Source organism: Melanaphis sacchari, unplaced genomic scaffold (assembly GCF_002803265.2).
Source record: "Melanaphis sacchari strain LSU unplaced genomic scaffold, SCAv2.0 Contig73_pilon_pilon, whole genome shotgun sequence".
NCBI lineage: Eukaryota > Metazoa > Arthropoda > Insecta > Hemiptera > Aphididae > Melanaphis > Melanaphis sacchari.
The window spans coordinates 511,544-536,344 of NW_020271525.1; the positions used below are offsets into that span (position 1 = coordinate 511,544).

The 24,801-nt window shown below is 22.0% G+C and overlaps 1 protein-coding gene across 2 annotated transcripts in view; it reads right to left on the bottom strand.

The window, feature by feature from the left end:
• The window catches only part of LOC112600976 (tachykinin-like peptides receptor 99D), a 225,075-nt gene extending 201,531 nt beyond the window's left edge, over positions 1-23,544 (bottom strand). For both annotated transcript variants that reach the window (XM_025348348.1, XM_025348347.1), the window contains exon 1: positions 23,157-23,544. The gene's annotated coding sequence lies outside the window, so the exon portion shown is untranslated. The remainder of the gene's footprint in view (positions 1-23,156) is intronic.
• Positions 23,545-24,801: the final 1,257 nt, after the last annotated feature.

Sequence of the window (24,801 nt, forward strand, 5' to 3'; positions counted from 1 at the left end):
TTTCCAAGGTTCTTTTGGAAGCCGAATTTATAATTGTCAATAATGAAAAATTCATTTCCTTTTTCTCTAAAAATAAACTCCATAAAACGAAAACAAATTGATGTATAAACGATGATGTATTATTGGAGATTGATTGTTTACTCACATTATTATAATACGTACATAGAATAATAGTTATATTCCTATTTAGCGATATAAGTATAAATATCTCAATAAATGATGATATTGACATTATTTCAATCGATTGAATTATTAGCGATAATTTGGTAACATATCAATGTAACAATTTATCGTTATTTAATTGTATAAGCTATAAAGTTTTGGTAAATTTATGTTATGTACAAATTACATACATTCATATGACTTAATATTGAAAAAAAATTAAATAAAAATAAAAATTAGAACTATTTGACCAAAATAAAAACGTGAACTAATTCAGCTCGTCTTAATAAAATACATTTTTTAAACGGGAACCAATTCGACATGTGAAATATTGGCTCAGAAACCAAATCGTTACCAGCAATAGAGATTATGATATAACAATTTTCTAAAGTATATATTATCGGAAAAAATGCGCTTCAATGTGATTTTCTCAGTAAAATATCATTATTGAAGCTCTCATTTGTAAACAAAAAAAAATTCTTATTTCTTACTACAATACAGCAATATTTAATAAATATATTTTCGGCCTTTCTTTTGAATACTTCAGAAACAATTTCAAAAACTGTATTTTAGGTCGACGATACCTGCATGATTACTGATTATTATACTTTGTATAATTTAGGTAAGTAGTGTATATAAAATTAATTAAAAAGAATCAATATCGATATTATTTTATTTGTTATGCATGTACTCAACTTTACCAGTCATTGCGTTCAAATATTCGGTTTTTCATTTTCAATTAACTGTTGAAGCTCACATAAAAAATTATATTTATAAAATATTTTACTATTATTATGTATATTACACTTTTAAGTTCTAGCCTCTGTATACAATTACCCATATATAATATCCACTATAAAATAGAAAATAGTTAGTCCAAATTCGGTGCATTTTATGAATTAAAATGTTGGAAATATGTTAATTTTAACATTTTTATTATGTTTGGGTTTTAAGATCTCTCTATAACTAGTCTGAATGAGAACTATTAAAATTAATTGAGTATTAAAATAAGCAAGTTATAAAAAATAATTATTTTAATATTACTCTACTAGCTACAGTTAAGTGAGTCTATTCTCACTATTCAAATATTAAATTATCGGTATTTAATAGTTAATTTTATGATAATTTTAATTTTATTTGGAGTAAAGAAAAAAATCTAAATATAGTGGTAATAATACATATTTACTATTTCTTGTCCACCTAAAAAAAATTGTAAATTTATTGTATTTAATGTGAATTAATACCGACATGAATTTATATAGCTAAAAATTTTACTTAGAATTTTGTATATTTTGATTTCCATCAAAATAAGTTTCCGTGACGAATTTGCATCTTACTTATAAAATGTAAACTTTTATACAAAACTACAGATTGATGTTGCATAAAAACAATAACAAAGACGGTACCTATTCAATATTGTAAAATACAGTTATCTGTATATTGTAAAGCATAGTATATTCATAAAGTATGAATATATATATATAAAATATTTACATAAGCAATGCATAATATAATTTAATATGAGTTCCAAGATAAATAATCAAAAATAAAAATGGTATTACTTTCATTATTATTAGTAATATAGCATATATAATACATATTACACAAGAAATATGTACTTATATTTTTGTATTTCATTTTCTTGTCTTATAAAAAAAAGAATTCCCTACAATTCCATGTAAGCCCTATCCATATTTGAAACATTTCATTATTTATATTTATGCTAAGTAATTATTTAATGATAAAATAATTTCGAGCTTATAACAATATAAAATATGTAAGTATAAAGTTTTATTTAATAGCATGCTAAAATCAATAATATCAAAATGTATAATAAACAACTCATGAGAATTATTTTTGAACGCATTCCAAAAAATTAGAAAGAAAATTTGCCTTGAGTTATTATCTTAGGTATTATAATATTAAATCTATGTATTTAGTATAACATGCAGTACGCATATATTTTTCAAAATATTATGACATATATTTTAACATATTATAATTCACACAAATCAAAATGGTTAACTTTATAACATTAAATAGCTTTAGTTCTTAAAAGAATCATACGTTATTTTACCAATATATTAACTAATTCAACAATTTTAAATCTATTGAAAACAAACGATTTTTATCACAGTTTAAAACAAATAGAAAGAAACTTAATCGAATGAATACCAAGTAAAAAAATATTATAAAAATATAGCATTACATGTTATGAATATTTAATCATAGCACTTTTTATAATAGATACACATTTAAAAATACAAATATTAAGTGAAACGGAAATGTGTTTAATAGTAAACCTAGTCATTTGTACTTTTATTTTATGATATAATTCTATATAAAATACCTATTTAATTATTTTTTGCTTTTGAAATAAAATAAAATACAACAATAAATTCTTGTAAAAAATTAATATTAAAATATAACAGTCAAAGACGATTTAACCAATTATTTTAAGGCAATTGTTTAAATAATAACATTTTATATTTTATACGACGTACATGAAATTTAAATTATAAAAATGATTATTAGGAAACATAACTTACCATCAATTACAGCTTTGTAATAATATATATTTTGACTGGAGAGAAATTTTAACAAAAATATAGAGTAATAACTCAGATTTAAAAAAAGGGTTTACCACTAAAATGCGATTTGAACTTAAACAAAAAAATATGATTTAATTTTACTATACAGTCAAAGTACAACACGTTTTTCTAAATACTAAATAATAATACAAACCGTAGGAAGTTAAATATTATTTAGTATGCATATTTTTACTATTGTGTACTACTCGCATATGACTTTAAAATAAATAAAATAAAAAATGTAGTACAAAAACAAACATTGAGCTCGTCTTACTTTTATCACGTCAGTAAATGGTAGTATTATTTCAAAAATTTAACAATGATATCATTCAATAAACTTTCCAGAGCAAATATCAAATAATTAATTCTAGACAATCAAAATTTACATATAACTTTTACGACCAGCATATAAAATGTCCATGCTAATTAATAAGATATTTTAATCATAGTAAAAATAATAAATTAGAATATGGTTTAAATAAATTATATTAATGGTTTTAATTCAACATTATAAAACCTAAAATTACATATTTATCGTAATAATATAAATAAATAAATGTACAATAGCAGTGTCAAAGTTTGGAAAAATAATTTATTTCCTCACAATTTAAATTTTAAACGATAATAAAAATATTTTAAAGCTCATTTTCACGAAATATTATAAAAATTTAGAATAATATAGTAGTACTTGTAAATTATAACGTATAATTAAAATTTCAGAAAATTTGAAAAATTTAAATTTTTTATTAAATTAAATACATTTGGGAAATATTTTTGTGGTTTTTCTAAACTTATTGTTGAATTTCTACTTTAAAACTATAACAAAATCACTAAAATCGATTTTGTTAAAAAAAAATGTAAAGTTTTTGTGTAATAAATCGACAATATTTTTATATGATTCGGAAAATTGGACTAGGGTACATTTTATGTTTGACTTCCAATCTATTTTTAAGTTACAATGTGAAATTTTTTTAGCGTTCTTACTGTCCCAAAGGTATTCAAAGAAAAAACAATATTTTAAAAATGTACTTTCAAAAGTCATTCTTTCCATTCAGAAAATTAAATTTGATAACTAGTTCATGTATTGTAATTCTTATAAACTAATTTATTCGCCATAAACTGGACATACACTATATAGTATTACAAGATGTTTGTTAAAAATAATTTAATTCTAAATCTCGTACATGTGTATTGCCGAAAAAAATATTAGAGTTTCATTTATTAACAATACTTTATTTTTATTATTTACCTATTTTAATATTAGAGTACTAAAATAGCTACTATTTATCACTAATTGCTTTCAACAAATATAAATTAAAAAAAAAAAAAAAAAAGATACAATGTTTATGGAAAGAATATACGTGAATGGAGCAGCTTTAATACATCTACAGAAGATCAGAACTTGGTGGATTTTATAATATTATTAATTATCTCGAAAACTAAAGTTATGTATATAATTCAAAATTAATTAGAATTATGTTTCTTGTGCAGTATAATACTTACTAAATTATAATAATTTATACTATGTTTGTTGCAATCAACTTATTTTGAAAGTTAAGTTTATATTTAAAATCAACTTAAAATTATATTTGCGTTAGATCATAAATCAAATAACAAACATTTTCTAATAAAAAATATTTTAATAAATTACTAGATTAAAACACAGAAATTAAAATAAACTTTAAAGTTATTTTTATTCGATTTCATTTTATAAACAAGACATTAACTCTAACTAAAGATTTAAAAAAAAAATTACATTTATGATACACTAATCAGTATATCAAACCATATACTCATAAATACACACTCGTCACGTATTATTTACATTTGATTTTTAACAATAAACATTAACTTACGTTTTTTATCATCAAAACGTTAAAGTCCATATTTTAACATACAAATTTCAATGTGTAATTAATAATTTTGTTGATCTTAATTGATAGTAAAGAATACAAATTGAAAATACTTTAAAAAAAAATTGGCTAAAACCGTACAGCTGCTTGGCTTCTATCCCATAGATCATGCACTATATAATATTATTTTATAAGCGTTCATTTGCTTTTACGTCATTTACTTTGATACTTATCGCACGGTTATAATATGATTATTCGAGCCAAATATTGAGATAAATGAGACGAAAATTCGTAGACTCTGTCGGCTTTTAACAATGAAAATACATTGTTGTAACAGGTATGTTATGTAAAAATAAAAAAACATAAATTTACTTGATGTCTCTTATTCTATTATAGTATTTATTATTATTTCTATTTATAAATATTTCATATTATTATCTATCTAAATTCATATCTATAAACTTTAAGTAATATATTATATCATATACAGTTTCTTAAATTCATAATATTCATCGACACGATTTTATCCTTTATAAATTAAATGTATGTATTACAAGAAACCAGACGTTGAAGAATAAAACATCTTCATAAAGAATAAAAATAATAAATGTATATTTAGCTGTGTTATCTGTACACATTTTCGTCAAAAAAATAAAAAAACACTGCGCTTACATAAAAAAAAAAAAAACTGTTTACAAATTAAACATAATAATTATATACTAAAAAATAAAAAAAACATTAAAAACATGACAAAAATATTTAATAGAATATATTATATGAATAATCAAGTAAAGAACCTAAACAAACAGAATGATTTAAACTAAAAAAAAAAAAAAAAAAAAAAAACCAAATACTAGGTAACTGCCTTTCTGTGGCCGTGACGGTCGACTATAAATTACGACCGCAAACCAGAAGACAGCTAGGCTGTACGAAAGACATCAATCCATAACTATTAGAAGCGAACTCTTTGAAAATGGCCTCTGAAATTTATCCAAAACTACAGATTATTTTTAAGACGACATATATGAATTTTACCAGTAATTTCAACAATAATAACATGCACACATTTAATGTGTCAATTAACTGTTGTTAAATAGATATAGCTATATCTTATCTACAGGTGGTCGCCTTATTACATAACTACTTAGGTAAATTTACGTACATTTTACCAATATTTTTCACTCAATAAATTTTTTTTCCGTTCATAGAATCAAATGACCCCCTTATTTTCGCACTAAAAATTATGAATTTTAATTTCTAAATTACATGTACACAATAAATTTAATTTATAAATAAAATTTATCGACATTATTCTCATGGAAAAATCTTATCACTTGGCCTAACATAGATAAATTTATATATAGATGATATTCTTTTCAATTATTTACATTATCTTCTACTCACCAGTGACCAATATATATAAACATTTTATATTTTATCAGAATCAGTTGCATTTATTCTGTTCTATTTATATAAAGTATAGTACAGTATAATTTTTTATGTATGTTTATGATTTTGTTGTCAATAACAAGAAATACCTAGGATATAACATTGCAATAAATATTTACCTTATCGTCATACATTCATTTTTATCCTTTCCTTATAAATCATAATATATTACTTCAAATATCATATTTGGTTCGTTTTGTATAAATAAATCATCATTTAATTTCAGGTTTCGAAAAAAAAAAATATGATAATATGATATTATAGTAGTATTAGTAGTGGTGATAGCTTTGAATATATTGTAAATTTAGTATAAAAGTAATCGAAAACGAAATTTTAAAGAAACAAAATCATAAAAGAAAACTACTTTAATTATGAAATTAAATAATAACCATACATCTTGTGAGTTAGGAAACCTTCAATTTACAAATGGAACCACATATAATATTTTAATATATCGTTATAGTATACAATAATATATTATGATTCATTTAATTTAATTAATAACAAACTGGATGTATAATACCTTCTGTTAATCAGTGTTATATGCAGTCGTTATGTGTTTTTATTTTATCCTAATTTATTCCCCCCCCCCATAATATCTTATATCTGTACATAAACTATTTGTTCATATAAAAATAATTAAAACTGTTGTATTATTTTTGAACGTTATGAAAAAAAAAATTTAAAAATTAAAAAAAAAATGATACTATATTTTAAAAAAAATCGTTTTAAAAAGTTATATAAAAACAAAAGGTTAACTCCAAGCAAATCTGACTTTTTTTTATCATAAAAATACCGTATAAACTCACAATAACCATATCAAAGATTATGGAAAGTAATTATATTGTTGCAAAATCCTTAGACACATAAATATAAACAATATTTTTAATACTATTCATATTATGCCGTCATTAAAATAAATTGTTCTAATAAACAACTTCTAATCATTATACTAATATAGTATTAAGAACTTAATTTAAAGTAAAAATAATCGTTGATATTTTATAATGTATAAACGTCTGAAAATGTTTAAAGGATTTACTTAACATTTTTTTGTCTTCCGAGTAAAATATTACCGATGTACTTGAGTAAAACAATAAATAAAAATAAACTAATACATTTTTATATTTATATATTTTTTATTCAATTTTTGCCGATAAAAACTCTTTAGAGTAATATTTAAATGGTTTATTTTTAAATTCTAAGGAGAATTAAAACTCCATTGATTTTACACTGATTTACTTATTCAAATTATTATTATCTATTCTGTGTATAGATCATGTTTATAATTTATATAGTATCAACAATATTCAATGTTTCACAAAAAAAAAAAAATAATGATATTGTTTATTTGTAATAACATAATAATAAATATTTGTATACAAATTTAAAATTCTAAAATATTCCTAGAGTAATTTTAATCATACTTCAACTACTTATAAGTATTTCAAATATCTTTAAAAATCATTTCTCATTTATAGACTTTTTATAAGCACTTAAAGTTTGAAAAATGGCATTAACACTTTACTACTAGGTACCTATAGTAAACTGAATTCTACTCGGGAGGGAACGTCTGCGATGATTTATCACTGCTTTCAAATTTAAAATAATATAATACAACACAACAGAATATAGCCGAGAGGTGACAGGATAAGATGAGCACCAAATATAAAGGATTCAATATAAAAATATTTACATGGTACTTTTTCTCGTTAAATGTATACTCATTTTTATAATCCAGAATAGAATGTCTGATTTTATTCAATATTAAATTAATAATTCAAACTTGAAAAATGTGATATACATAATCAATGATTTTTAAATCAAACATAGATACATTTTTTCTAATTTAATTAATATATATTAATAATCATAATGAGTCTAGAACAAAAGTACAAAATAGAACATTTTGAAAACATAACAAATAAAATAAGCCAAAACATTAGTATTGAAATAGACGAAATACCTATGAAGAAAATACTAAAAATAACACTTTATTTAAAATATATCATTATTTTTCAAGTTAGTCATTACTCATCGAAAATCCAATCGTCAACCATATATTCATACTTCGTTCAGTGTAAAGTAGATATAAACTTTAAATGTATTCTAACTATGCAAACTCATAAAAAAAATAATGATTTTTATTCGTAATAATTATACATTTAGATACCTATTATGATATTCTGGATATAAAATAAAATAGCTTAAGATTGGAATAATTATCAAAGAAAAAATACCGAATTTAACCTCAATTGAAAACAAGTGATTAGAATAATAAAAATAAAAGATATGTCTTCTAATCTATTGATCCATATGTGAAATCAATATTAATTTTTCAAAACAAAATAATGAGTTGTAAAGTAAGTTTAAAAGATTTAGTAGATGATTTATTAGTATGTTGTTTAATATTTAAATATTTATTTTAAATATTTTATTTACTTATAAATAATATTTATTTAGAATCACATCACCGAAATATTACGGAAGTTAAAATTAAAGGACAAACAACACTTTCATTACATAACAGATGAACAGTTTAATGCAAATACTATAGTCTACAACTCTTAAAAAAAAAAAAAAAAAAAAAATGGAAATTGAGCCAAAAACACTACGTGGTATTAAGTTTAGACCCTAACGACAACATTAATTTCGTCAAGGCAATTAGGATAGATTATAATTTTTACAGTATTAAAAAAACAAACCATACCCAAAAAAAAAAAAAATAAATAAATAAATAATGGTAAATGTGAAAATGGTTTTAAATGACCATTGATTTTTCTCTATTTATCGAATATCAGCACAATGAATAAGCCTAAAATAATATATTGGTTTTATTTTATTTGAAATATTCTAACTATACAACGAAATTAATTAGATGTAGGAATCAAGTTATTCTCATGATAAAATTAATTTTTTAACAACATTATATTCTATTTATAATTATAAAATATTGATCAATATATCTAATTATAGTCTCAAAAAATAAAACATAAAATAGCTAATATTTTTTGCACCTAATAATTTACTAGTTAGTATAAGTTATAGTTATTAACAATTAAAATTTCAAAAATATATATAATACCTATGTTTATATGTATTTATTGTTGTACTATATTGCATTGATTTGATAAATAAACTATTTAAAATATCAATCTAAAACATTAACAAAAATACGAAATATTGTAACTGCGTAATAAAAAACGATATTTATAATTTTAAAAAAAAATGTAAACACTATTTTTTTTTTATGTAATTTATTTACTTATTTTCCAATCATGCATACATAATTTTAAGTATTATTTATAAAATCGAACCTTTCACTTATTATTATAGTTATTTTTATTTATATTTTAAAGATACGGTATTTAAAAGTTGAAGCAAAGTTCCTAACTTTTTAATCTTCTTGTCTAAATGAATTTCTATTTAATTATTTATAATATCTCTTTAATAAGAAGTTTCAATTTGTTTTTATTTAATAAATCTCTGTGAGAATTGTCATATTTTGTAAAACACTATACTGTTTTAAATTTAATTTAATTTTTAGATAATTGCTAACCATTAGAATTATTATCGTTAATTGCATTACGTTTTTAAAATATTGAAAATTGAATAAATTATACTTTTTATACCATTATATAATATATGAGACTATGGAAAGAGTATAACACAAAATTAAAGAAAACGCAAAAGTAAATATGCAAGACACTCAATTTTATTTTTATTGCATTGCGAGTTATGAAGAATGACATACGTAAATTTGTAAGTAGAATAGTTCAAAACATTGATTTTATAAAAACTATTATCTATATTTGAATAGTATTACTAATATCATTGATTATTTTTAATTCCAACAAATATTCAGACTAATGAGCTGTTTTTCAAACTTAATTAATAAATAAATATAAATAAATTATTTGCTTAATTTAATTTTTAACTTGATAATAAGTTTTAGTTGAACAGTTATTTAATAACCAAACTATTACACTTGTTTACCATAAATAAAAGAAAACTTTAGTAAAAAATAAATTTAAGAGTATTAACATATGATTTTTTTTATGAAATTTAATAGATTTTTGAATTTACATGTATTAGTTTTCTTTGCTTTAATTATCTCTTTATGTTTACTATACATTTTATCAAAATTAATTTAAAGAATAATCAATTTAATAAAAATTGTTATTAAAAAAAAAAAATCATCCGTTATGTAACAGAATTTAATTGTCATATTTTAAATTTTATTGTTTGCAAAAAATTGTTACATCTATGCATGAAAATTACAAATATTTACGTTTTTTTTAGCATAATTTTAATCTGTTTGATTATGATCTTATTTAATACATTAAATTATATAAATTTATTTTAACGTTATCAAATTTATAATGATTAAAAAATATAAAATTGAAATGAAAGGTCAAAAAAAAATATTATCTTATATAGTTGAAAGCATTACTAATTATATATAGTCATAAACATTACAACTTGTATATACCTTTTAAACATGGTTTATTATTTTATTTTTATTTTTATAACAAAACTTAACTATCTAAATTGAATGCATATTTATATCCCCATGTTAAAACCAAACAACCATTTATTAATTAGTCATTAACTTTGACGAATATACACACACCGTTCTGAATATCAGCTATATTTTCTATGTACCTAGGTACCTTTATAGGTTATAAATTATATTTCAAACATTTAAATTAATTCTACATACTCTTTTGTTAATTAATTTAATTAATAAAATTAATTATGTTTATGTTTAAAAAATGTTTTAAATGCCATTAAAACATAATTCTTATAGTAATTTTAGTACAATATTCAGTTTAAACTGAAATAAAAATGTAGACATATTGTATAGTTCAAAATATTATTGTTATAGATATAGTGAATGTGTTATTAGATGTTTTTATTAAATTTGTATTGCATTTATATTGAAATTCATTGTAGATATGAAAAGTATAAGACACAAAGTTACAAAAATAAATAACTCAACTTACATTAAACGAGTAGGTACCTAAGAATAAAAATAACACGTACGTCGTACAGCAATAATCGAATGCTGAGCAATAGAGCAATAGTCGTACTATAGCTTAGAGACCAACTGTAAAACATTAAAATGAGTACTACAACTTTGCTAAACTCAATAACTGAATCAATCAATAATATTTTTTCTCTCCAAAAATGGATTCTAAGAAAAAATGTTTAAGTAAAATATTATACTCTTCGCTTCGCTTAGCATCTAACATATACGACAAACAATAACGTTCCAATAAAAATTAGTGAAACCCAAAAAATGATTTGTATAATAATACAACGTATTACAATCAATTGTTTAAATTCATCAATGCTTATTAATGGTTTTAGTCTTAAACATTTTAAAAGCAAAACTCATATAGACTAAACCATTAAAGTTAATATATTTTATAAATTACTCTGTCAATTCAAGACACTTAAGAACAATCGACACATTTCAAACCTATCAACTGTTTATTTTATGTTTCGATAATAAAACCATAGATTTCAATGATCATGCGTTTTAATTAAAATACATTGTTCTAAATTCATATGTTGTAAATGGTAGGTATCTGTTCTGTTTGAATTAAGTATGTGATTAGAAAGAAAAAATAAGACAACATAGAAGAAAAAATGAGATAAATTTAACACAATTATATTCATTTACCAAGAGTGTACAGCTAGGAGTCTTTTAATGGAAAGAAAGTGATGTATACATATAGTCTTAGAAACAGAAAGTGGATATTCATCCAGAGTGACAAAAAAAAAAAATAAAGAATCGCTTCTCGAGAGACCAAAACTCGCGCGTGCTCAGGAGACTAATTAAACACTAGCATTTGATTAATGAAGCCCTTACGATGAAGTATCATTTGAACAACTCTGTATATGTAAATTCTCTTACAGACCTTTGTTTCCTTAGAAACCTAAAGAAAATAATTATACAGATGTAATTAAAACAATTCAATATTTGCTATATAACACGTGTTTATTAATCTACCTTTATCAAAAATACCTAGTTAACTGATACTGTAAACAGTAAGCAAACAACCACAGAATTAATAAAATATATCATGTTTATTTAACATAACGAATATACATAATTAATTTTTCGTGATATTTCTATTGTCATATCGCGAGTTATCATATTAATATGGCACACATAACAGATACCTACATTTTTTTAATTACACAAAAAATGAAGAAAACCAATAAATTTAACATACAGAATAATAGCAAAATAATATAATGGTAAGTACACAAGAATATTAAATAAACATAAAAGATGTGTATGTTTATATGTTTTTGGGTTTCATAACACATTGGGATCAATTACTATAAGATACAATACTATAAGATATTGTTGTGATTTAAAGCACTTAGACCAAATAAAAGTTATACAAAAATGTTAACAATTTATGCTTTCAACCTGAACAACATAATTTTTTTTTTTACAAAAGCTGGAAATAAGTATATACAAAAAACGTATTGTTTAACGCGAGCGTTGCGTGTGTACCTGGTGCACACCATTATGAAGGTAGTTGACATCATAGATATAACTAAAATAAACGTTTTACCTTCTCGACACCGTCATGTGATTTTTGGATAGTTTCCACGTGTAGACGACTCAGTGTGACTCTCCGGAAAGTATATTATTATTGTTATTATATTTAGCGTAGAATGTTTTCTGATTTTTGGCATCCTAAGAAATACCGTAATGCGCAGTCATAGAAAATATTTGAAAATTTGATTTCAACGTTGAGTAACACAAATGAAGTAACGCAAAGCAAAATGTGAATAAATTATATAGATGTGGATCGTTATTTAAAAAAAAAAAAAAAATATATAATTAAATTACAATAATTTATTCTTTTATCGGAAAAGTTCGTAATTACTAAAAATTTCATCTTAATCAATAACAAATTCTCATAAAATACATGTTAAAATAAGGTTTTTTTTTGGTAATTACTAGTAGAAACAAAACTGGCTTATCAAAATATGCATATTTTTATTATAGTTCTTATAAAATTGTACCTACACATAACTTATTTGTTATTTTAATAAGATAAGAAAAACAATGAATTAAATACGGATTTTTCTACTCGAATTACGTTTTTCAAAATATAAACTTAAGAATATACTCTACAATACATATCAAGATTAAATCCATAGGTACATAGTATAATAAATTCCTCTATTTAATTAGTCGACCACTATGTCTATATTTTTATTTTGATTAATTGTATTGTAGCAAGTATATATTAGTCATAGGTACAGACGTATAATAAATACTAACGTAAACATTACCTCGGTCGTTTCCTTTGATTATCGAAATATTCTCATAAAAAACTTATATTTTTAAAAAACCTCTACAAGTTTTCTTTCAATAAAAAACACACAGTGAAAAGTTTTATGACTATTATTGAATTTAAACTGTCTAGAACAATTATTTGGCTCAAATAACTTATGGTGGTTGACTAAAACAACTATTATGTATATAATATAAAACACTAAGTCTTGACTTATTGTACTTCCGTAAAAGATATTTTTTTAAACGTGAATCAGTCAATATTTCATCTACGAGTATAATCATTTTAATATTTATTTGTGATTGTTTTTAAAACAATGTATTTGATTAGGTATACAATATTAGTTTTTATTTTATAATATGTTAATTATTTGAATAAAGTATGTTTAAGTAAGTACTATATTAATATAATCATATCGGTATAATATAAAAGCCGTATTTATACTTAAATAATAAAATATTACAATCAGGAGCACAATTTTGATGACAAACTGGAGATGCTAAATTTCCCTATTTTATATTCTGAGCCGAACGGTTAATGTATTGGTTTTATAATGATGTGTTGTTTTTTATCCTGTCTGCCATCAGTCATCACCTTTAAAAATAATAAACATTTTTTCAAGCTTCTATTTTGAGGGTGGCTCCTACTTCGATAATAATTTTATATATTTGGTACTAAAAATTCCATATAATCTGGAAAAATTAAAATTAAGAAAAAACACAAATATTTACACAAAAGCAGATGCAATTTTTGCCCAAATGAATGATATTTTTTATTTGTATTATCCAAAAACCTTGCTTGGTTTTTAAAAAAAGTTTCGAATATTAATTTTTTAATTGACTCAAGATATTATTAATATATTATTTTAATAGAGATATTAATTTTCATCATCGTAATAATAAACAATTTTAAAGAATTATATAATTTAACAAACAAATTATACAAATCATTTGACTTATTTGCATACTATATAGATTATTGTATTTATTCATTATTTTTATATTGATTATTTAATTTATAACCCTTTTAGGTACTGATATTCTTCAAATATATTTCAAAATTTAATTTTTTTTACGAAAAAATCTTTTAATTTTATATCTTACTGTATGTTAATTGTTTTGTACTGGAATTTTAATGATTTATATTTCTAGAAATTAAACTTTTTGTTTGTGAATGAACAATTTAATAATGTGTCCACAAAAAGAAAACAATCTTTTTAAAACTTCATATTTCAGTTTGATTGATACAATGATATATAATATAGAACGAATTAATATATATCTTTAAATCCCGAACGCCAAAAATCGGTGCATTATGAAATAGGTTATACAAAAGATTCAGTAACTGAGCTATAGCCACGGTCCATTATCATTTATAATTAAAGTTTAATAACTTAAAAAAAACACTTATATACATTTAGATATAGATACATCAACATTTTTTTTTTAACATCTCCTTGACAATTTTGCTATTTATAGACAATTAAAAAAATTTATTTTTATCAGTAATAAAACTTAAAGATGTAAAAAAAAGTTCATCATAACTTCAAATAGAAATTTAAAAATTTAGAAAATACATAGGCACAATTTACTTTTACTAATACTTGCAATTCTAATTTAAATGAAACAAAATATTTAAAGGAAGAACAATGATTTATCCTCTTACTGTTTTAGTTATTGTTGTAATTTAACATTAAAATAATCAAATGACTTGAAAATAAACATATATTATTATATTCTAAACACTATAAATTTTCAAAATTATTAAACTAATTTTTAGCTATTTATGTCATGAAAATATTCACACTATTATACTCGTATGGTACGTAAAATTAACTTATAAGTAAGGTAAATCATATTTATAATTTAAATGATAATAATAATAATTAATAATAAAGTTTATGCGATAGCGAAATAGTAATATCAAGATAAATGATAAAATATTCTTATAAATAACCGTCTAGAATCGTTTTTTATATGCAATGATTTATTATATTGAAATAAATTTAACATTTCCATTACAGTAAAATGTTCAATAATGAAGTAGTAGGTACACTTAAAACTAACTATTCAGCTGAGTAACTTATCCGGTTTATTTTTCAGTTAGTATAAATAACTTAACGAACAACTTCGTAACCACAACCCCGTTTTTATTGTTCAATAACCACATAATTAATTATAGTTTTGTAATATCGGCTTTTTATATTTATTTATTCTTACCACTATTGCCCGTACTTTTTGTGACTTTCATCTATGTAAACCTTTTAAATCGAATATATGATTTAATTCAACTGTATTTGTCGGTTCAATTATATAAATAGGTTAAGCATTCATTTATCATCAGCTATTAAAATCTATGAAATATATAAGTAGTAATCGTAGTAGTTATACGAATATTACAAAATATAGCAGCCACTATTTTATCGATACATGTGTAGTATTGGTGGTGTATACCGTCTTAGAAATGTAAAATTGAATATGCTGAACAATTTGATTAGGTAGACAATATATGAATAATTATTAGCTATATTTCATCTTCAACTCATCAATTACGTATGGAAACCGGAAACATAGGTGTGCAGGTGTACAGTGTACACTGTACCTTAAAAATCATTCCCTCGATTGAATTATGCGCTTTTTAAACAATAATAATAACTATTATGACTAACTGGTGGATATCAGATGGATATAAAATTCAAATTAAATATAATATTTATGATATTAGTCATGTTAAACATAATACAATATATTAGATAAATATGAATTCTTTAAGTAATACGAAGGTATAGTAAATAAGTTATAGTATTAACTAATAAAACAAAAATACAAAACATATTTTGTATATTATAAAAAAATAAAATATAAAGATTACAACAAAATTAAAATTTTTTAATAAGCAATTGATTAAATTTGTTTGAAAAATCTATACTTTGTATATTATTAATATGGTTATTTTCAGGCTATAGTCAATTAAATTAGCAGATGAATTAAACATAATATATTAATGGTTAGAATTTAAAATAAATCTTTATTTTATTATTATATTTTTGTACTTAAATAACTTTAAAATTATTTATCATCTTATTTAATTCCAGATCCATCAAATACCTACATTATGAAATAATCGAAATAACTTTTAATTGTTGAATGGATTTTATCATTAAATCTTTTATGTATTAAATTTATAGTAAATTGTTATTCTCAACTAATTTTGTATTGTATAGTTTTGAAATTCACCTATTATTAAACTTAAAAGTAAGAATATTAACTAATGTGATTTGATAGGCTTTCAATGACATTTTTAACTATAAAATTAAGAAATGAGAATTTTAAAATAATTATAATACAAATAAAAAGTCCCAAAAAATATTCTAAACTTTAAGTTTGATAACAATTTTATCATTAAAACCAAAAACACAAACTTAGCTCTGCTAAACACAAATTCTACGTTTTAACTATGTTACACAAGGGTCAGCGAAAAACAAATAATACGCTAACACTCCTTTTGTCTTAGGAAATGGTACATCAATATCATTAATTATTTACCAATTTAAGTTATATTACGTTTCTTTAATCTAAATATAAATATTTAGGTATATATGTAGACATAAAATAACAAACAAATTAGAATACACAACTTATTTATTTGGATAACTAATTTCGATCAGATCAATAAATCGAAGTAATCATTAATCGACATTTTTCTAGCTTTGTTTCACCAACATTCCAGACAGCAGATGTATCTGCTAATATAAGAAACCAAAAACGTATTCATGAAATCTTAACGAAAGATTCTGAATTTTGATATTTGGTAAGACAATATGATTTTGTTGAAATTTTAAACAATAATAATGGTTGTTCAAACAACAAAAATAACATGTAGGTAATATTATTCCAACACGTATATAATTAATGTATTATATAAAACTTAAAAGCAAAAAGTGTGTAGCACCGTTGTAATATTTCGTTAACGTGGAAACTTTATTCAATTAAAATCATAATTTATAATCAGACTTGAAATAATAATTAAACCCATATTAGTATAACATAATAATGTAACAAGTGTTATAAAATAGAATCGTCGAGCAACATTATTTGTTTAATATTCACAATGTCTTATTTACTTTTGAAATAAACAACAATATAGTACCTATTTTATAGTTCAATACATTTTTAGAGCAATAACAATTTATATAAAAAAAAAAGTACAAGTATAATAATCGTACGATTAAGCGCATTATTTTGAATAACATCCGTTTCCGTTTCTAATTCTTAACATTCTAATTAATATAAAACTAGGTAAAAAAATCTCAATTAAATGCGTAATTTTTATAAATACTAATATATTTTAATTGCGTGTACAAACATCATTACAGTGACTATAAAGTAAAAAGTTCGATTTCAGAAAAATGTTAAAGTTAATAAAATAATTTAACGTAAAACAAAATATTATAGTACACTTGATAATATAATTAAGGTGTTTAATGACTTTTGTCAAACGATGAACTATTAATATTTTATTTTTTGAGAACATATTTTACCAGGTATATAAATTAAACATTCAATTGTTTAGCTTAATTATTGTTGTTGGTGTAAATTATTTTCAAACATTGTAAAGTATTTTTCTACAAATTATTTTTATTTTTTTTTTTTCATAAAAAGTAGTTATTCTAAATAAATGTACTAACTCGGAATTTAATAGGCAACAGTGTATTAAACTATTTTTACCTAAGGATTAAATATATTTCTAGATAATAGTTTACCACCCATCGATTTTATTTTAATATACCCGCTTACAACAATGTCATTAATATAATATTCACAACAGGTACGCTATTTTAATATTATTTATTAGGATTTTGAAATCACAAACTAAGTAATTTAACACATTAAACTTAGTAAGTACACAAAAATTTGTATGTAAAATAATAACCACACAAAGGCCTTACATTAGTCATACAATCAATGTACCTATAGATAATATATCTATGTTAATTTAATACTGTTTTAAAATGAGATCCATTCAAATTGATTGTTAATAATAACGCATTATTTTATTCGTTTTTTTAGAGACCTACGCAAAAACTATTTAAAGGATAATATATATATTTTTTTTTTATCAGTTTAAAAATAAGTGTATAAATATACTTAATCTAATTTAATACTCAACAGCTAACACTTACCCAACTCCATCTGATTTTCAAAAAGATATTTATAAAAATGTATTCAAGTATCATTTATCAACATAATTAATTATTAACGGTGCTATTCCTTCAAAATTTATATATTTTAGAAAATCATTTCAAATATTGTGTTACAAAACCAGTGCAAAGTTCCAACCAATGTATAGAATATATCACATGATATATTATTGTATGTTGTGTTAAGAATGCACATATTATGGTATAGGTAGTTACAACTTTATAACGAAACAATTTATTTTGTTTTATTAAGTCTATTGTACAAAATAACTTTACACTACGAACTCGATGTCACGTAAAGCCACAACCCAATTAAGATACTCATAATAATATTATAATCTACGTAAGCATACACCTCACATCGTAGAACTTAATTGATAAGTTGGTACATCCATACAAGTTTACAATAATTGATAAATATATTTGTATTGCATCATATCATTTATTCTGTGGTTTTCGCTATTACATAGTAACAAAAGCTCATTTGACAATTATTAATAATCCCCAAACCATATTATTTATAGACACTATTATAATATAACAACTTAAACTATGTAACATCTATGTTATAATACAAGCATTGGCGTAAATAATAATGATTTTATCATGAATTATAATTCTTTTATTTTTTGAATAATATATACTTAATCATGTAATATCAGTTATCACTAAATTAAAGTGAATAATTTAATTTTAGTTTTTGTATAAAAATAACACTAACAAAGTTTTCATATCAGTTGATAAGTTTACACGGAATACGTTTAAATCTTTAAAAAATTGCAAGATTCATATTAAATTTACATTTTACAACAATGGTGTATTTATCTAAATTTATTAAAAAAAAAAATAATAATAAAATAACTAGATTAAAGATAAGTAGGTACACTGGGATAAACGCTCTAGGTGGATAAATAGTTATTAAATATTTGAATTTGTGACTTGTGATTATTTGGTTTTTTAAATAATATAAACATTTTTACATATATAATTGCTATAGAACTATTAAACAGAATTATTTTTATTTTTGTTTGTATTATTTTTATCACATTAAATATAATAACAATTAGGTATTAATTTATAAATTAACAAATTCGTTTAATGCAAAAATCAAATTTTAAATTTTATCACTGTTAAAACTATGTTAAATAAATATTTATTGACTCATGTTTCTCAATTCCAAGTTTGATTTTAATGCTTTATTGCAAAAGTTATAAAAACAATTATTTAATTTCTTGTAATCTTTACAAAATAAAATATATAAAATTGTCCTTTAAAAATGTGATTTTCATATTGTAAACCTAAGTAATATTTGTGTATTTTTATTGTAAAAACAGTCAGTCAAGTTTATGAACATTTTAACTTTATCAATAAATAAAAGAAACTTTCAAAGTTAGAAAAATATAATATTAAAATTATTGATTCAATAATAGCCAAAAATGTATTTTACCACGTAAAATAGATTAGTATGAATCCTGTACTCCTACAAGTGCAGTTAAAAATAAAGTGTATGCTAATAAATACTAGTATAGAGTGCTCTAGCCTGTTAATAGATATAAATACGCAATTTTAGTGTATACATTAATAAACGTACAATATACCTATAATCAACGTATTTATTTTAAAAGAAAAAATATTATTTTTCAAAACCGATTATGGTATTATTACCTATAACTCTTTTATTCCAGTATTAAAATTAAATTATTTGTTGATAGAATTCCCATCATTAACTAAATTAATTATTCACTTATCCTAACTAAGGGTTATAAAACAAAAACTACTCTTTTTATTACTTACAAAAATGTATTATTATAGTCCATAGGAGTTATATTCAATATCCATTATACCAAATATTAATCTAATTATTATCTTATAAAATTTGTATTTATTTAAAATATAAACATAATTTTTAATAAACTATAAAATATGATGATACTACAATATGAATGCATTTTAATTAACTGTCATGAAAAATACGTATTGTGTAAAAAAATAATTGAATGCAATTCACTCGGAAAAATTGCTTTCTTTGGACTTTAAACCAATAAGAATTCAGTCCATTTTATATTGAAAGACAATGATATATATCAAATTAAATAGTATTTCATTATGTTCCACTTTAAGATGATAGAATAAAAAATAAAAATAATGACGTTATTACAAATTTATAACTCTTTCATTGTGAAGATAAACTTTGAAATCTTTATAATAACAGTGTATTCTAAAGAATTTATCTATTAAATTTTGGTTACATGATAAATTATAAATAACTTTATGACAATAAATTAATATCTAGGTATCAGGAACCATAAGTATTATGTTATTCGTCAATATTACGATAAATAATGATAACTCACAGTAAAAAATTAATATCATTCTCATTCATGAAATTAATGAAACTCCAATTCATAATTTCTACACAAGACATATAAATTTCCTAATGTTATTTTATTTTCAAAACAACCAGCGTAATAATCTATCATTTAGCTTAATAGTCTTTTTCTATTTTTCTTTATATGTGTGTTGAAATATAATATTCAAATTATTCAATCAACCTGATTAAGTTATTATATAATATTGTTCTTCATAACTGAGCTATTTTTCGAAAGAGTCTTCATTGTGAAGAAAATATGATCATGTGTACATTATTAATTATGTTATATTTATTATTATATTATTATTTTGTCTTTTATGTTATACTCAACACAATCAAAAATAAAAACTAAAAAAATTATTCTCTAAAAAAATGTTTAATAAAATATTTATTTATTTTAAAATTCAGATTATTTATACGCAATATTAATATTCTTGAAAAGTAAAAACATAATTTTATTACAAATAACGTATAGTTCTAACCATTAACCTATAAAATGTATTTTTGCTTTCTATACTTGGCACTTGCATAACCATAGTAAATTTATGCATTGTTGTAAGGTGTAGTATGCAAAACCTATAGTTGTCATTACATTTTTTTTTTTTTTAATTTAAAAGTCAAAATAGTGATTTCAGATAAGTGAATATATATCTTACAACTTTATAATTCAAGCATAAAAAAAATTTGAACATTCAGTTTTTATCTTGTTTAAAATCCGCATATAAGAGTTCAATTTTGTAAAGTTGAGTCAAAATACGAGTACACTACTATTTTTTGTTATTGCGTTTTTCTGCAGTTCGTTTTAAATCATCGAATGTATATAAACAGAACATAAACAGTTTTTAAAAAATCGAATAAAAAATAATATTTTTTTAGTTTTTTTCTGATAAATTGTAGGTATTATAAAATAAACACTGAATAGTGAATATTTTATACTTTACTTAATTGAAATATTAAAATATACATAGCAACTACATACTTACATTTTATTTTATTTTTATTTTTATTTCAATATTATAATAGAACATAGGTGGTTCATATTAAATAGTACATTCCAATATCGAAAGTAACAAAAAATACATAACCTACTCCAATTGGTTTTTCTGCTATCTTTGCCCATGAAATCACTACCTACTTGTGCCACATTCACAAAAAAAGTGAACTGAGTAAAATGTATCATAAAAAATAAATATAACGAATCAGTACCCATAAACAATTAGGTAATAATAATTTACTTTGATTCAATAACAACACAATAGAAGGTAATAATAAAATAACATTTTTTTTTTATTATTTATTTTTTTTTTTAACCATTGATATTGTTATTTACAGGGCTTGCAAACGTTGTATTAATGTTATGATTATAACGTTATATTTGACAAAAAAACGATTAAAATTTGTAAATGTAATTATAACGGAAAACGATAAACATAAATAATTAAATAAAACAAAACAAAACATAACGTGAAACGTTATACATAATATATCATTAAACAAGATAATTCATTTTTATCATTTAATAGTTATAATTTATAAAATAAATTAAAAATTTTAATTTTGAATAACGATAAACGCAAAAGTTGAATAACGTTTTAATACTGAATAACGATTAACTCAAAATTTGTGTAACGTTTTAATTGTATAAAACATATAATTTTTTTTTTTTACAAATGCAAGCCCTGGTTATTTATTTAGCTTTATACTATTATCATAAGGATAGGTGTTTCACAAATTTCGAAAAAAAATCGTATACAGTTATTTTACTTTTTCAATTATTATAATAAAATACAAAAATAATTGTACGTATAATAAACGTTTGCTAGTTTTATTAATAAAATAACTATAAAATAATATTTTTAATAATTTTCTAGAAATTCGTTCAATGCAACAATAGAATATCCCTATTACGCATCCTACTGTAGATAAAAATGAACAAAGTTCTATTACAAAAGTATTTTTTCATATAACATCATAAAAGGTCATAATTTTGATCAAAGATTTAAATGATTGTTTTAGAAGTGATTAACTTTTAAGATTTGAAATTTATTCAATATTAACGTTTTCTTCGTATAATTACAGTGTAAGTAATAAATCCGATTGTACGAAACAGTACAATAATAATTATATCACATACCTATTATTATGCTTACGTATTTATATTAATAATAAAAAATATTCAAATATCTATTTATTTATTCTTACCTTATTGCACTATATGCTCATGAGTAATGCCATATCCAACAAAATACGTATATTATTAAGTTCGGTACTGGTTAAAGTTCAATGGCATTGAGAGCAACAATAAACCATATAAAAATACAATACTAATTTGAAATATAATTTGTATATTATTGCACGTGTTACTGATAATATTAACTAGCGAAATTGGAGTAATAATAGAATAGGGCGACTAAAATTGCCTAAAATATTAAATTAAAAAAATATATTTACACACACAGTTCTTGGAATAGTGAAAAATATTTTATGGGGAGGTGAATAAATAAAAAAGTTTAACGATTTATTTTCGTGACGTATTGGAGCATTCGCGAGAACAAGTCGTGTTAATAATATCGCGCTCACGTTGTGACGGAACGGCACATCGCGATGCACTGTACATATTTTTCTACCTCGAGGAAATCCGTTACTGGAACGCTCCGCAAGATTTTGCGCTCTACGCGCTAGGCCTAAAATCATTTTTTTTCTGTTTTACTTTCATCTTTATTTTACAAATTACGGAAGTTAAAACAAATTTAAATATGATCATTAAAATACGAATAGTATAAATAGTCAATAAATATGAATCTATTATATTAATAACATAGTGTAATGTTCAAATAACTAACGTCAAGGTTAAATAACTATAATTAAATACAATTTCATTGTAGACTTCATATTATTATACTCTACGTACGTATCTGCCTATCGAAATATTTTATTATATGTATTAAATGCGTAGACACAATGGGAAGAAATTTGGGTATATTTTTAATGATAAAGACTTCACATTGTTTTTTACTTTTAAACATATATATTTTAACATATAAATATTATCTACTATGATAATGTTTTTTCGCCAATCGCACAAAGCTATGTTTAAAAACAAAATAAAATATCAAATAAACGTGTAATATTTTAACAAAAATACGCCTACATAATACATTAATATTTAAAAAAATATGTAAATATAGTATACGGCAGTATATACTGATATATCGGTCATCATCAAACCTTTAAATTTTTCAACTGGAACTTTTTTAGATGTCACACTCATGAAATCAATAAAAATATTAAATTGTATTAAATGAATACATTTCAAACATAATAAAAGGAGTTGGTAGATAAGAGGGACGTATATATAAGTTGCTTTCCTGACATTGTACATGGATAAATCAAATATACTATGTAACTTACTATAAAACTATAAATTTGAATATATTATGGTTTTTAAACCATTTTAAAATGAAAAGTGTATTCTTGGTTTAGGGTAATTATCTTTTGAAAAACTTTTTTTAAACGTTAACCAAATTTTTTGAGACAATTAAAATATATACTTAAAATTTCATCATTTTCAGGAGAAGATTATCTAAAATTTTTTTTTTATGTTTGACGTAAGGCAATCTAAGGAGTTTATTAAACATAAATTGTACACCACCATTACAGTTATGTTGTCGATCTATTCGGAACATTTTTTTTTTCAATAAATATATTTTATTAAACCATTCAAAAATGTTCAAACAATTTGTTAGTTATTGGAAAAATTTTAAATTTCTTATAGCTTTCCTATTTACTTATTCTACATTTCCACATTACACTTTGTACTGTTAACTTCACAACTGGCATCAAATAT